The sequence below is a fragment of the Protomyctophum parallelum genome (genome assembly GCF_964188405.1).
Source record: "Protomyctophum parallelum genome assembly, chromosome: 14".
Taxonomy (NCBI): Eukaryota; Metazoa; Chordata; class Actinopteri; order Myctophiformes; family Myctophidae; genus Protomyctophum; species Protomyctophum parallelum.
The window spans coordinates 2,766,350-2,782,762 of record NC_139709.1 but is presented as its reverse complement, the minus strand read 5'-3'; the positions used below and the strand labels follow the sequence as shown (position 1 = coordinate 2,782,762).

General features: G+C 45.3%; 1 pseudogene across 1 annotated transcript in view; it reads right to left on the bottom strand.

The window, feature by feature from the left end:
• LOC310870659 (contactin-associated protein-like 4) overlaps positions 1-14,173 on the bottom strand; it is a 169,069-nt pseudogene extending 154,896 nt beyond the window's left edge. The window contains exon 1 of the transcript in view: positions 14,035-14,173. The product of the transcript in view is annotated as a contactin-associated protein-like 4 (transcript). The remainder of the gene's footprint in view (positions 1-14,034) is intronic.
• Between the last annotated feature and the right edge of the window lie 2,240 nt (positions 14,174-16,413).

Below are 16,413 nucleotides of genomic sequence, written 5' to 3'. Positions count from 1 at the left end.
GGATATTTGCCTCTTCAAAATAAGGGTTGCACGCGATAAAAACTTGGCAATGCGCGATAGATATAGATTAATTAATCCTGGCGGCCAGACAAGCTACACAGAATGACACAAAAACCTGGGTCAATAAATACCGGATTAGCAGGTCGGCTTTCAGACGGTTCATTCAAACTATAGCAGCTTCGGGCCAATTAAAGTGCATAGTGCATACAAGTCCACTTTCCACTGTGATCTCTCAGAAAGCAATTACAGAGGAGGTGACACGTCACATTCAGAGCCCGTTTCCCTGTCTTTGGGGGGTGACCTGCTGAATGACAAGAAACCATTTAAAAAGGTCGAAGTTGGCTATTAACATTTGGCTCGCAGATGGACTGACTATCTCTCTCTCTCTCTCTCTCTCTCTCTCCTCTCTCTCTCTCTCCTGGGCACAATGTTTGGAACTTTAAGGACTACAAAAGGGACATTAAGAGAAAGATACAGAGAGGGAGCGAGATGGCATGAGATGAAAGGACGGCAGATTGGAGAGAAAAGAAGAATAAAGAGTGAGAAAAGGTCCAAGTCTCTAGTATGTGAAGATTCTGCCTGTGCTATTAACTCATTTTGAAAAAAATATACGTTTTTTCTCCTCTGGTGAAAAGCTGTAATTTGCGTCATAGTTAGTGCTCAGTGCATTCGCAATAAGAACGCAGATAAAAAGGGATGGTAGGAGGTGAGAAGGAAGGAAGGAAGGAAGGAAGGAAGGAAGGAAGGAAGGAAGGAAGGATGCAAAACTAAAATATAGGAAGTTAACCCATTCTGACCTGAGATCAGATTCACACGAGGTTTCCACTGGACACACACTGGTCTGATTAACCCCATTCTGACCTGAGATCAGATTCACACGAGGTTTCCACTGGACACACACTGGTCTGATTAACCCATTCTGACCTGAGATCAGATTCATACGAGGTTTCCACTGGACACACACTGGTCTGATTAACCCCATTCTGACCTGATATCAGATTCATACGAGGTTTCCACTGGACACACACTGGTCTGATTAACCTCATTCTGACCTGAGATCAGATTCATACGAGGTTTCCACTGGACACACACTGGTCTGATTAACCTCATTCTGACCTGAGATCAGATTCATACGAGGTTTCCACTGGACACACACTGGTCTGATTAACCCCATTCTGACCTGAGATCAGATTCATACGAGGTTTCCACTGGACACACACTGGTCTGATTAACCCATTCTGACCTGAGATCAGATTCATACGAGGTTTCCACTGGACACACACTGGTCTGATTAACCCCATTCTGACCTGAGATCAGATTCATACGAGGTTTCCACTGGACACACACTGGTCTGATTAACCCATTCTGACCTGAGATCAGATTCATACGAGGTTTCCACTGGACACACACTGGTCTGATTAACCCCATTCTGACCTGAGATCAGATTCATACGAGGTTTCCACTGGACACACACTGGTCTGATTAACCCCATTCTGACCTGAGATCAGATTCATACGAGGTTTCCACTGGACACACACTGGTCTGATTAACCCCATTCTGACCTGAGATCAGATTCATACGAGGTTTCCACTGGACACACACTGGTCTGATTAACCCCATTCTGACCTGAGATCAGATTCATACGAGGTTTCCACTGGACACACACTGGTCTGATGAACCCATTCTGACCTGAGATCAGATTCATACGAGGTTTCCACTGGGACACACACTGGTCTGATGAACCCATTCTGACCTGAGATCAGATTCATACGAGGTTTCCACTGGACACACACTGGTCTGATTAACCCCATTCTGACCTGAGATCAGATTCATACGAGGTTTCCACTGGACACACACTGGTCTGATTAACCCCATTCTGACCTGAGATCAGATTCATACGAGGTTTCCACTGGACACACACTGGTCTGATTAACCCCATTCTGACCTGAGATCAGATTCATACGAGGTTTCCACTGGACACACACTGGTCTGATTAACCCCATTCTGACCTGAGATCAGATTCATACGAGGTTTCCACTGGACACACACTGGTCTGATTATCCCATTCTGACCTGAGATCAGATTCATACGAGGTTTCCACTGGACACACACTGGTCTGATTAACCCCATTCTGACCTGAGATCAGATTCATACGAGGTTTCCACTGGACACACACTGGTCTGATTAACCCCATTCTGACCTGAGATCAGATTCATACGAGGTTTCCACTGGACACACACACTGGTCTGATTAAGGACGAGCCCATGGCTGCAGTGTGAATGTCATCACATACTGAGTCATTCTTGCCGCGAGGGCACTGACCCATTTAGACGCCAGGCCAGATTCTACAAATGTCTTCTAATCTAAATCATAACAGCTTTCTGGAGAAGAAAAACCCATGTTTGTATGTCAGTGGTTCTCAAACTATTTCATGTCAAGGACCCCCAAGATTATTATGTCATTGGCCGCGGACCCCCCATCTCAAAATATGTGGTTCCAGGGACCACACACACCATGAAGCATGAAACATTCACTCTGAAAGAATAAAAATTATATATATTCAAAGATCTGCGCCACTATTTGTTCAATAGCTAAAGTATATAACAATGCTTAAAACATCAAAAGGAGTTCTGAATGGGGTAATTCATCTCTCATCTCATCTCATCTCCAGTCACACACACACACAGACACAGACACAGACACAGACACAGACACAAACACAAACGCACACACACACACACACACACACACACACACACACGCACACACACACACACACACACACACACACACACACACACACACACACACACACACACACACACACACGCACACACGCACACACGCACACACACAGAGCTCTTTAATCCTCGCCTCGCGGTGCGTGTGAGTGACGCTCCATAAAGCATTATACAGTACAGCAGGGCAACTCAACTTAAGATGGCTCAGGGGCCACCCAGGGGCCACCCAGGGGCCACCCAGGGGCCACTCAGGGGCCACCCAGGGGCCACCCAGGGGCCACCCAGGGGCCACTCAGGGGCCACCCAGGGGCCACCCAGGGGCCACCCAGGGGCCACTCAGGGGCCACTCAGGGGCCACTCAGGCAAATGCCAAAATTCCAAGGCCATGCAAGCTATAACAACGTCAGTGGGGCCTATTATATTTGAAACGTTCACCAGACTGCCCGTTGTTCACGGTTACCTTTGAAGCGTCAAAGCATCATAATTCTACCTCCTTAGGATGATAATGTTGTTGAAAATAGTCCCCGGGATCAGTGTTGTTTTCGTCGACTAAAACTAAGACGAAAAATGATCGTCGACTACCTTTTTTCACTGACAAAAACAAATGGAAACTAAATGAAAACTAAGCTACGATGACTAAAACTAAGACTAAATATACTGACAATTTCGTCAAGAAATAAAAACTAGACTAAAATGTTAGGAAGGGACTAGTGGACAAGAGATCCAGTATAAGTAACTTGGTTGCATGCTGAAAATAGCTGATCTACAAGCTCACAAGTGTTGTGAGCTTGTAGATCGGCTATTTTCAGCAAGTGTAAAAACACTCATTACGACGGCATCAAGACCCGCCAAAATACATTCGACTAAATCAACTGTAGATTTAGTCGACTAAAATCTTGTGACATTTAGTCGACTAAAACTAGACTAACACTTGACTAAGACATTCCAGGTGACTAAAATGTGACTAAAACTAAATGAAGTTTCAGTCCAAAGACTATGACTAAACTAAAATAGAAATTTGCTGCCAAAAACAACACTGCCCAAGATGTGTTATTGAGCGAGACATAAAAGCCGCTTCCGTAATCCGTCCATACCGCCGTCCATGAAACAGTGCATGCAGGGCTCACTTCCTTCCTTCCTGGACTACAATTCCCATTTGTTTCAACTCTGTTGTGTTTAAATGTGCTTTGTAAATAAAGTGGGTTGGATCGGATTTAAATTTTTTCATCTTTTCGTTTTGTTTTTTATCAGTAGTCAATGAGGTAAAGACAGACTCAGGGACCACGGAGGATCTCTCTGCTCACTTTAACCATTCATGACGGTAACCCCTTTTGGTGTTTTAATAAGCATTATGTTATACTTTATAGCTATTGAAAAAATAGCAGATCTACAAGCTCATAGCTCGGCACCGAATGCCGCGCCACGAGCTTGTAGATCTGCTACTTTTGAAAAAATCAACAAAATGTGGCGCAAATCTTTGAATATACTGTATATATTCTTTCAGAGCGAACGTTTTTAACTCAAATCTTTGCCTCTAGGGGGGGGGGGGGGGGGGGGAGGGTCCCTGGAATTGCATATTTTCAGATCGGCGGCCAATTACTGATAATTCTGGGGGTCCTTGACATGAAAAAGGTTGAGCACCACCTGACACATAAAAACATAGGGTTTTTCAGAAAACTGTTATATAAAACAGGATATATAATAGGCTATAGAAGACATTATTTTAGAATGGGCCTGAGGTATAAATGAAACAGAGCACTGGTGGAGAGTGAGTTACGTAACTAAGTGCATCTAGCACTGTTTACTTTGTGCTACATTTTATTTGATAACTTTAGTTATATCCTTCCGGTTATCCTTATAGTTGTGCCTTCCAGTCCCGGCAGAGTATAGTTCCGGGGTGGTTCCAACGGATTGTGTGGCCCTGGTCTTACCCTAGACTCTAGGGTAAGACCCTCTAGGGCCTAGAGGGTCTGATCGAGGGTAGCTACTGGGACGTAAGTCGGGACTTGATCACAGTCTCGCGATGGAGAAAGGCCGTCATAGGCAGACCTGTATCCCGAGAGGAGACAGACTATGCACCCACTGCACACTAAATGAAGTGGAAACCGAGCTACACTTCTTACCCCTCTGTCCACTGTACCAAGATATCAGAGACACATACTGTCTGTCCACTGTACCAAGACATCAGAGACACATACTGTCTGTCCACTGTACCAAGACATCAGAGACACATACTGTCTGTCCACTGTACCAAGACATCAGAGACACATACTGTCTGTCCACTGTACCAAGACATCAGAGACACATACTGTCTGTCCACTGTACCAAGACATCAGAGACACATACTGTCTGTCCACTGTACCAAGACATCAGAGACACATACTGTCTGTCCACTGTACCAAGACATCAGAGACACATACTGTCTGTCCACTGTACCAAGACATCAGAGACACATACTGTCTGTCCACTGTACCAAGACATCAGAGACACATACTGTCTGTCCACTGTACCAAGACATCAGAGACACATACTGTCTGTCCACTGTACCAAGACATCAGAGACACATACTGTCTGTCCACTGTACCAAGACATCAGAGACACATACTGTCTGTCCACTGTACCAAGACATCAGAGACACATACTGTCTGTCCACTGTACCAAGACATCAGAGACACATACTGTCTGTCCACTGTACCAAGACATCAGAGACACATACTGTCTGTCCACTGTACCAAGACATCAGAGACACATACTGTCTGTCCACTGTACCAAGACATCAGAGACACATACTGTCTGTCCACTGTACCAAGACATCAGAGACACATACTGTCTGTCCACTGTACCAAGACATCAGAGACACATACTGTCTGTCCACTGTACCAAGACATCAGAGACACATACTGTCTGTCCACTGTACCAAGACATCAGAGACACATACTGTCTGTCCACTGTACCAAGACATCAGAGACACATACTGTCTGTCCACTGTACCAAGACATCAGAGACACATACTGTCTGTCCACTGTACCAAGACATCAGAGACACATACTGTCTGTCCACTGTACCAAGACATCAGAGACACATACTGTCTGTCCACTGTACCAAGACATCAGAGACACATACTGTCTGTCCACTGTACCAAGACATCAGAGACACATACTGTCTGTCCACTGTACCAAGACATCAGAGACACATACTGTCTGTCCACTGTACCAAGACATCAGAGACACATACTGTCTGTCCACTGTACCAAGACATCAGAGACACATACTGTCTGTCCACTGTACCAAGACATCAGAGACACATACTGTCTGTCCACTGTACCAAGACATCAGAGACACATACTGTCTGTCCACTGTACCAAGACATCAGAGACACATACTGTCTGTCCACTGTACCAAGACATCAGAGACACATACTGTCTGTCCACTGTACCAAGACATCAGAGACACATACTGTCTGTCCACTGTACCAAGACATCAGAGACACATACTGTCTGTCCACTGTACCAAGACACCAGAGACACATACTGTCTGTCCACTGTACCAAGACACCAGAGACACATACTGTCTGTCCACTGTACCAAGACACCAGAGACACATACTGTCTGTCCACTGTACCAAGACATCAGAGACACATACTGTCTGTCCATTGTACCAAGACACCAGAGACACATACTGTCTGTCCACTGTACCAAGACATCAGAGACACATACTGTCTGTCCACTGTACCAAGACATCAGAGACACATACTGTCTGTCCACTGTACCAAGACATCAGAGACACATACTGTCTGTCCACTGTACCAAGACATCAGAGACACATACTGTCTGTCCACTGTACCAAGACATCAGAGACACATACTGTCTGTCCACTGTACCAAGACATCAGAGACACATACTGTCTGTCCACTGTACCAAGACACCAGAGACACATACTGTCTGTCCACTGTACCAAGACATCAGAGTCACATACTGTCTGTCCATTGTACCAAGACACATACTGTCTGTCCACTGTACCAAGACATCAGAGACACATACTGTCTGTCCACTGTACCAAGACATCAGAGACACATACTGTCTGTCCACTGTACCAAGACATCAGAGACACATACTGTCTGTCCACTGTACCAAGACATCAGAGACACATACTGTCTGTCCACTGTACCAAGACATCAGAGACACATACTGTCTGTCCACTGTACCAAGACATCAGAGACACATACTGTCTGTCCACTGTACCAAGACATCAGAGACACATAATGTCTGTCCACTGTACCAAGACATCAGAGACACATACTGTCTGTCCACTGTACCAAGACATCAGAGACACATACTGTCTGTCCACTGTACCAAGACATCAGAGACACATACTGTCTGTCCACTGTACCAAGACATCAGAGACACATACTGTGTCCACTGTACCAAGACATCAGAGACACATACTGTCTGTCCACTGTACCATGACATCAGAGACACATACTGTCTGTCCACTGTACCAAGACATCAGAGACACATACTGTCTGTCCACTGTACCAAGACATCAGAGACACATACTGTCTGTCCACTGTACCAAGACATCAGAGACACATACTGTCTGTCCACTGTACCAAGACATCAGAGACACATACTGTCTGTCCACTGTACCAAGACATCAGAGACACATACCGTCTGTCCACTGTACCAAGACATCAGAGACACATACTGTCTGTCCACTGTACCAAGACATCAGAGACACATACTGTCTGTCCACTGTACCAAGACATCAGAGACACATACTGTCTGTCCACTGTACCAAGACATCAGAGACACATACTGTCTGTCCATTGTACCAAGACATCAGAGACACATATACTTCCCACAGATTACAACCACACACGGAGATTTTGAAAACATGACCAATGACAAAAAACTCCCATATCTGCTGGGCGAAGTACGACAATGTGCAAAACACAGCAGCAAGATTTGTGAGTTGCTGCTTTCTTTCTGCTTTGGCAATGTAAACGTATGTTTTCTCATGCCAATAAAGCCCTTTGAATTGAATTTAAATGAATTGATCACCCCACATGGGTCACCCGAGTGAGGGGTATGATGTTGGTAGACCCAACAGGACCTCAGGATACATCACTGAGGATACGTCCCAGGTGATGACCTCAGGATACATCACTGAGGATACGTCCCAGGTGATGACCTCAGGATACATCACTGAGGATACGTCCCAGGTGATGACCTCAGGATACATCACTGAGGATACGTCCCAGGTGATGACCTCAGGATACATCACTGAGGATACGTCCCAGGTGATGACCTCAGGATACATCACTGAGGATACGTCCCAGGTGATGACCTCAGGATACATCACTGAGGATACGTCCCAGGTGATGACCTCAGGATACATCACTGAGGATACGTCCCAGGTGATGATCTCAGGATACATCACTGAGGATACGTCCCAGGTGATGACCTCAGGATACATCACTGAGGATACGTCCCAGGTGATGACCTCAGGATACATCACTGAGGATACGTTCCAGGTGATGACCTTGGGATACATCACTGAGGATACGTCCCAGGTGATGACCTCAGGATACATCACTGAGGATACGTCCCAGGTGATGACCTCAGGATACATCACTGAGGATACGTCCCAGGTGATGACCTCAGGATACATCACTGAGGATACGTCCCAGGTGATGACCTCAGGATACATAACTGAGGATACGTCCCAGGTGATGACCTCAGGATACATCACTGAGGATACGTCCCAGGTGATGACCTTGGGATACATCACTGAGGATACGTCCCAGGTGATGACCTCAGGATACATCACTGAGGATACGTCCCAGGTGATGACCTAAGGATACATCACTGAGGATACGTCCCAGGTGATGACCTCAGGATACATCACTGAGGATACGTCCCAGGTGATGACCTCAGGATACATCACTGATGATACGTCCCAGGTGATGACCTCAGGATACATCACTGAGGATACGTCCCAGGTGATGACCTCAGGATACATCACTGAGGATACGTCCCAGGTGATGACCTCAGGATACATCACTGAGGATACGTCCCAGGTGATGACCTCAGGATACATCACTGAGGATACGTCCCAGGTGATGACCTCAGGATACATCACTGAGGATACGTCCCAGGTGCATCCATGCAATGTATTTTCGTTCAGTTACTATAGTTACATTTTAGATTTAGATTATTAATATTATTACAAAACATTCTGTATGAACCCCTAAATGCAATTTTGCTATTTGAATAATAATAATATCTCAAACTTATATAGCGCTTTTCTGAGTACCCAAAGACGCTTTACATGTAGGGGGGGGGGGGGGGGGGGGGCTTTATAGAGGTAACAACAAATTAAAAACAACTTTCATAGAAAAAAGATACAAAATAAGACTAAAAGCTAAAGAACATTAAAAGACAGTGAAAAGGGTTAGCTAGGGAAGGCAATTTTGAAGAGGTGGGTTTTGAGGATGGATTTGAAGGTTTGAAGGGTGGGGGGGCATCTCTGAGTGCCTTAGGGAGGGCATTCCACAGGGTGGGGGGCATCTCTGAGTGCCTTAGGGAGGGCATTCCACAGGGTGGGGGGCATCTCTGAGTGCCTTAGGGAGGGCATTCCACAGGGTGGGGGGCATCTCTGAGTGCCTTAGGGAGGGCATTCCACAGGGTGGGGGGCATCTCTGAGTGCCTTAGGGAGGGCATTCCACAGGGTTGGGGCATCTCTGAGTGCCTTAGGGAGGGCATTCCACAGGGTTGGGGCAGCAAAGGCCAAAGCTCTGTCCCCCCTCGAGGAGGTTTGCATATTTGAAAATCGTCAACACACACACACACACACACACACACACACACACACACACACACACACACACACACACACACACACACACACACACACACACACACACACACACACACACACACACACACACACACAGGAGGCCTTAAGTATGTTTCACCAGTTTCAATTGAAACGGGCCTCCACCCTCAGGGGGGCCTCAACAAAATAATGATGTCATAGGTATATGGGGGCCTCATGTCTGGTCTTGAAACGGGCCTCCAGATTCCTAAGGCCGCCCCTGAGAACACACACCAAGCTGGCCATAGGGGGCGCTAGCTCCCCTCAAAGAGCCAGAATGCAAAATGCTTGTCATTCAGCCTCACTTTGAGTTGCTCAGTGGACTGTCTCTCACACAGCGATATGGAGAAAAATATCAGACCCGCGTGACGTGAGCGGCACTGTTATCACCATACATCACATTCCGTGCTCAGCCAGTCAGCTTGAGCACATTCCGCGCATGTGCGCACACACACACACACACACACACACACACACACACAGCCTCAAAATACAACACAGCTCAGTGTTAGGGAACGCTGTACTGTAGCAATTTTCAATTCACGCATTTAGCAGACGGCCTTAATCCAGAGTGATTTACATTAAGCAAGAACAAAAAAGCATGGGAATACATCACATAAAAAGCATTTATCATGAAACATGCGTAAGCTAATAACGTAACAGTGGAATATCTATATAATGAAACTATATTATAAACTATACATACTATACTATGCTATATGTGTGGAAGACCCATAGATCCATAGACCCCAAGGTAGCCGCAATGAAGTAATAAATATAGCAATAGAGTTCAAAGGGTGCAGATGAAGAACAGCTGCACTAATTGGCGTCGTTAAGGCGTGCATGGCAACAGTTTGTGTCTCGTGTGATGTCACACCAGAAGATATAAGATGATGCACCGTGTTGAAAATGACTGTAGACGTCGAGAGAGAGAAGATACAGACAGACAGACAGACAGACAGACAGACAGACAGACAGACAGACAGACAGACAGACAGACAGACAGACAGACAGACAGACAGACAGACAGACAGACAGACAGACAGACAGACAGACAGACAGACAGACAGACAGACAGACAGACAGACAGACAGACAGACAGACAGGGTGATGTTGTCTTGGACCGTTTCCAATGCAGTAGGACCAAAGCGAGTCCATCATGCTGCCGTAGCAGTAAAGAACAAACTGTATTCCTTTGGAGGCTACTGTGATGGAGGGACCAACATGGAACAGATGGATGTCCATGTCTTCAACACAGTGTCTTTATGCTGGATTAAGTTACCTCCAGTGAAACCAGGAAGAGGAGACGGCCACCTTGAGTTTCCATCCAGGCGCTCTGGCCACACAGCTGTGTTGGTTGAAGATACCGTCTACATCTGGGGAGGCTATCCTTTCTGCAATGTGCTTTATGCTTTTGATGTCGACGCCCACAGATGGTTCAAACCCAGCATGGTTTCTGGCACTGTTCCAGAGGAGAGGTCCCACCACTCAGCCTGTGTGTTGGAGAAGGTCATGTTTATCCATGGAGGATACACCAAGCCGACTGGAAGAACTAATGACATGTACAAGCTGGACACCAGCACAATGGTCTGGACTTTAATTAACACCAGAGGAACTCCACCTCCTGCTACACACCGTCACTCTGCTACCATCATTGGGACAAAGATGTTTGTATTTGGAGGCTGGGGGTGTCAGCACTACAACACCATCAGAGTGTTTGACATAGAGACAAACGCCTGGCTGGACACACCTTCTGCACAACTTCTACCAGAAGGACGCAGGTCTCATTCAGCATTTACCTACAATGGAGAACTGTACATATTTGGTGGCTGGAACGGTAACCAGAACATCAATGATGTGTGGAAATTCAGTCCAGAGACCTTCTCCTGGAAGAAGGTTGAGCCCAAGGGGAAAGGACCATGTCCAATGAGTGGTATGTGCTGTTGCATTGTGGGAGATCGTATCATCCTCTTTGGAGGAGAAAAAGGAGATCACATTATCTCTGATGAGCTGTTCATCTTAGACTTGAGTCCTTGTCTTAAGACATTATGTAAGCTAGAAGTTATTCAGTACGCTCTGGACCAATCAGAACTCCCTCACAACATCAGGTGGGAACTGGCAGCCATGGCAACCAACGACAACAGACGACAACAACAATAAGAACCGAGACCACATTCCAGACGAAGGAACAGCAGAAAGATCAAGAAATGATGGATCAACATCTCATCCCACCTGATGGTGAGCCACTCTCAGCATCTCTTACTGAGATTCAAACCTCAGGAGACTCCTTCTCTCCAGGCAGGCTCTTTAACCATTCAGCTAGGCATCAAACAATGGCAATTGTTCCGTCCAACACAATGCGGTGGAAACACAAAGTCCTGAAAATAGTTTTTATTTCCTTCTCCTTCTGCCAAAAAAATAATAATCGCGAAACTCGGCCTACAGAAAAAACAAAACTCTTAAGGGCGACTGTGGCTCAAGAGGTAGAGCAGGTCGTCCAATGATCCATGGGTCGGCGGTTCGAATCCCGGCTCCTCCTCCTCCTGTCTACATGTCAAAGTGTCCTTGGGCAAAGACTCTGAACCCCAAATTGCTCCCGATGTGCTGGTTGGTGCCTTGCATGGCTTCCGCCGCAATCGGTGTATGAATGTGTGTGTGAATGGGTGAATGTAATGCACAATCTATGTAAAGCGCTTTGGATAAAGGCGCTATATAAATGCACCATTTACCATTTCATCTGGTACACAGCAAGCTAAAAGGAACCAGCACGCCAGAGACCAGAATACTTCAAACCCAAACAAATAGTTAAAAATAGAACTACAAACGCACGTTGGAGATTAAACAACAGATAACAGCCAGCACCAGCAACTGTGTATATTTAATCACATGTGAAAAATGTGGCTTACAATATGTCGGAGAAACGAGTAAAACAATATGCGACAACACAGATACAATAGTAACAATGCAAAAAAGACAACTAAAAGGATTGTTCAACATTACATGGCATTGAAGCTCTAAAAGTATCTGGACTTCAACACAATCCCAACTGGACAGTAGGACAAAGACGTTTTAATGGAAAACAGTGGATTAAGAACCTCAACACGGATTTTCCTGGAGTTTTAAACATGCCAAAATATTAGACAAGTTGATTTGATTTTGTACCAAAACTCCACAGCCATATACATGCTAAACACAGCCAACAATCAATGGAAATCAGACTTTGAATATAGGGGACAAATTAGCACATTCCACACCAAGCTAACCTGGGACACGAAGCAAGAGTGTACAGTGGACTGAAGTCCCCTCAGACAACCCCCGCCACTCTTGGCCCTCTCTCTCTCTCTCTCTCTCTCTCTCTCGCTCACTCACTCACTGCCTTGCTCTCTCCCACAATGTTAATGTTAAGTTACACCTATTTTATGTAAATAACATGGTAAAATGTGCGGCATTGGGGGGTAAAGGGTAGACACTTTCATTGTGAAGGGACGACAGGATGAGGAAAGGTGTTGTTGCTAATTGTCAAGAGTAACGGCTGCGTGTGATATTGAACAGTCAAACTATTCGTATCAATATACGGCTGTATCAACAAAATAACGATGTCATAGGTATATGGGGGCCTCATATTTGGTCTTGAAACGGGCCTCCAGATTCCTAAGGCCGCCCCTGAGAACACAGTAGCATGTGTCACATTGTGACACATTGGGAGCTTGTAAACCTGCTATTGAAATAGTTTGAGAACCATTGGTTTTTCAGAAAACTGTCAGGATTTAGAAGGCATTAGTAGAATCGTCCTCAGGTCTATAGGTGGGTTTAGTGAACAGCTGGGAGTGTGTTGTCCAGGTTCATATCCTTAACCCATTGAGACCATCCGTGTCAAAAGAAATAGCATACAAGCTTGTACATTTTTTACCATGAAAATGTGTGCAAATCTTTGAATACATATTCTTTCACAGCAAACGTTTTTAACTTAAATATAGACCTCAGGTCTAATGTAGCCGGGGAGGCAGTCCTGTTAGAACAGGCCATTTAAATGTGCCAGTTAGAATTAGAGTGCGTGTCAGAGTGGATGGATCACAGTGGAGAGGTGGTGTGACAACCTGCCGCTCTCCATTAGACAACATTCCACCCGCTGCCAGCGTCTCCCTGCCACTATAGCAGTGTGACGGAACGGAAACACAACGTGTACAATCGTTAGAAACATTTAACTGTGACTATTGTTTCATGTATAAACACATATTGGAACAAACAACCTCAACAGACTTCGCTCTGAAGTAGCTATAAGACCGAACTCTACCTGCACATGATTGGACACACACACACACACACACACACACACACACACACACACACACACACACACACACACACACACACACACACACACACACACACACACACACACACACACACACACTTACCTTCTCTCCTGTTGAGTTTAGCGAAGCCCGGCCCGTGGCTGTTGGACAACTGGGAGGAGCTTCCGAAGGACGACGCCGGCAGATTGGACACCAGCGGGCCGTCGCACACCTCTGTCGACCAATCACAGAGCAGAAGCATGGTTAATTAATTACTTAATTTTTTTTTTTTTTTCTGTTCTTTTTTCACCTAAACGTCATCAGTGATGTTCATTGCAATGCCATTTAAATGCCATTGGTCATGATATTTGCATATAATTACCCCCCCCCCCCCACAGAGGCTGAAATTCACACAAATAAAAAATGTCTGGAATCTGTGCAATTTTGAACAGATTTTAACCTATGACTTTTGACCTTTACCCTAATAAAAGTAGGTAAAATAATTGTAATATATGTTTTTTTGTGATCATTAGAATGTCTAGAACATGTTTTATTCATTATTGTGAAAGATATCCCCCAAATGTAAATTATTAATGTATTATATTATTATATAAAAATTTTAATTTTTTTTTACATCTTTTTTTTTACCTAATTCCTAGAAGTACAAAGTAGTAGTAAGGTTGAAATCTCTTTTTTTGCAAGTAGAAATTAATCCAGGTCTTAGAGGGTTAATCAGACCAGTGTGTGTGTGTGTGTGAATGATCCCAGAGCCTATACACTAACACTAGTAGACAGTTTTTTTATTTCCCCCCCGACTTCACGGGTGAGGCATTGGGATTGTGATGAGACACGAGACAGCAGTGTGCATTCTGTTGTGACTGTATATTATTAAACTGCATGGGTCTGGACTCCGGAGCTTAAACAACATGTAGGCTACAGCCTTCCTCAGCTCCCAGGCCGTAAGTGCCGTGCCCCGGTGCCCGATGCTGCTGAGTGCGGGGACTGTGGGAGCATACATTATAACGGGAGGAGGTGATTTCCACCCGGCCGCTGTTACTACTTTGCTGGGCCAAATTGATTCACATGTTGCTCACACTTTACATGTTAATTGGGCTAAATCGTCCCGAGAAATCGCCTAATAAAAATATTCGGCGATTGGATTCGTATATTTGCGATTGATGATGTATTCGTATCGTCACCCAACCCTATATGTGTGTGTGTGGGGGGGGGGGGGGGGGGGGTCCCTGGAGCAACATATTGTCAGATTAGGGTCAGCGGCCCTTTGACATTAAATAGTTTGAGAACCACTGATATTATAGAAACATAGTTTTTTGTTATTTTTCAGAAAACTGTCAGGATTTAGAAGACATTTTTTTTTTAGAATCAGTTCTCATGGGTCTAAAATAAATGTGTTATATTATCGCATCACTGGGTCAGCTCGTCGTCTCCACGACTGTTTATATAATAAAAGACATACCGTGTGTCTGGTCCCTTAATGCATTCTGGTGTTAGCATTATGTTATATATGCTTTAGCTATTGAAAAATAGCAGATCTACAAGCTCATAGCGCGCCACCGAGTGGCGCGCTACGAGCTTGTAGGTCTGCTATTTTTTGAAAAAACGAAGAACGACTGACATTTTTAGAATCTGATCTCAGGTCAGAATGGGTTTTAATCAGACCAGTGTGTGTCCAGTGGAAACCTCGTATGAATCTGATCTCAGGTCAGAATGGGTTAATGCACCAGACAGACTCTCCGTTCAAAGAGTGTATGTGTAGCTAATGTCCTCTCCAGCCCCGGGGTAGGAAGGAACGCAGCAGGAAGACAAGACAAACGACACGACACAACACAATGGCCTATATCCCATTCTGACCTGAGATAAGATTCATACGAGGTTTCCACTGGACACAAACACACTGGTCTGATTAACCACATTCTGACCTGAGATCAGATTCTATAAAAATGTCAGTCGTTCTTCGATTTTTCAAAAAATAGCAGAACTACAAGCTCGTAGCGCGCCACTCGGTGGCGCGATATGAGTTTGTAGATCTGCTATTTTTCAATAGCTAAAGCATAGCATGATGCTAACACCAAAATGGGTTCCCGTTCAGAATGGGATATACAGTTCAACGCATCACTGACTGCACGTTACGTTACATCAGCCTGGAGGAGGTCTCTGGGTATAGCTCAGTGGGGATAGAGCTCTGGCCTTGTTTGGACCACAACAAGGTCACGGGTTCGGCTCCCGGGCAGCGCCAACTCAGCGTATATGGAGCAGCACGGCTTTGGGTTTGGGTTTGGCATCTACTGGGACTGAGCCGGTGGGATTTTCTCAACCCGATTAGTTTCAAGGACCCCCAGTTTGACATGCAAATTCGTCTACAGACCCCCATTCAGTGTTAGCATCATGTCATGCTTTAGCTATTGAAAAATAGCAGATCTACAAGCTCATAGCGCGCCACCGAGTGGCGCACTATGAGCTTGTAGATCTGCTATTTTTTGA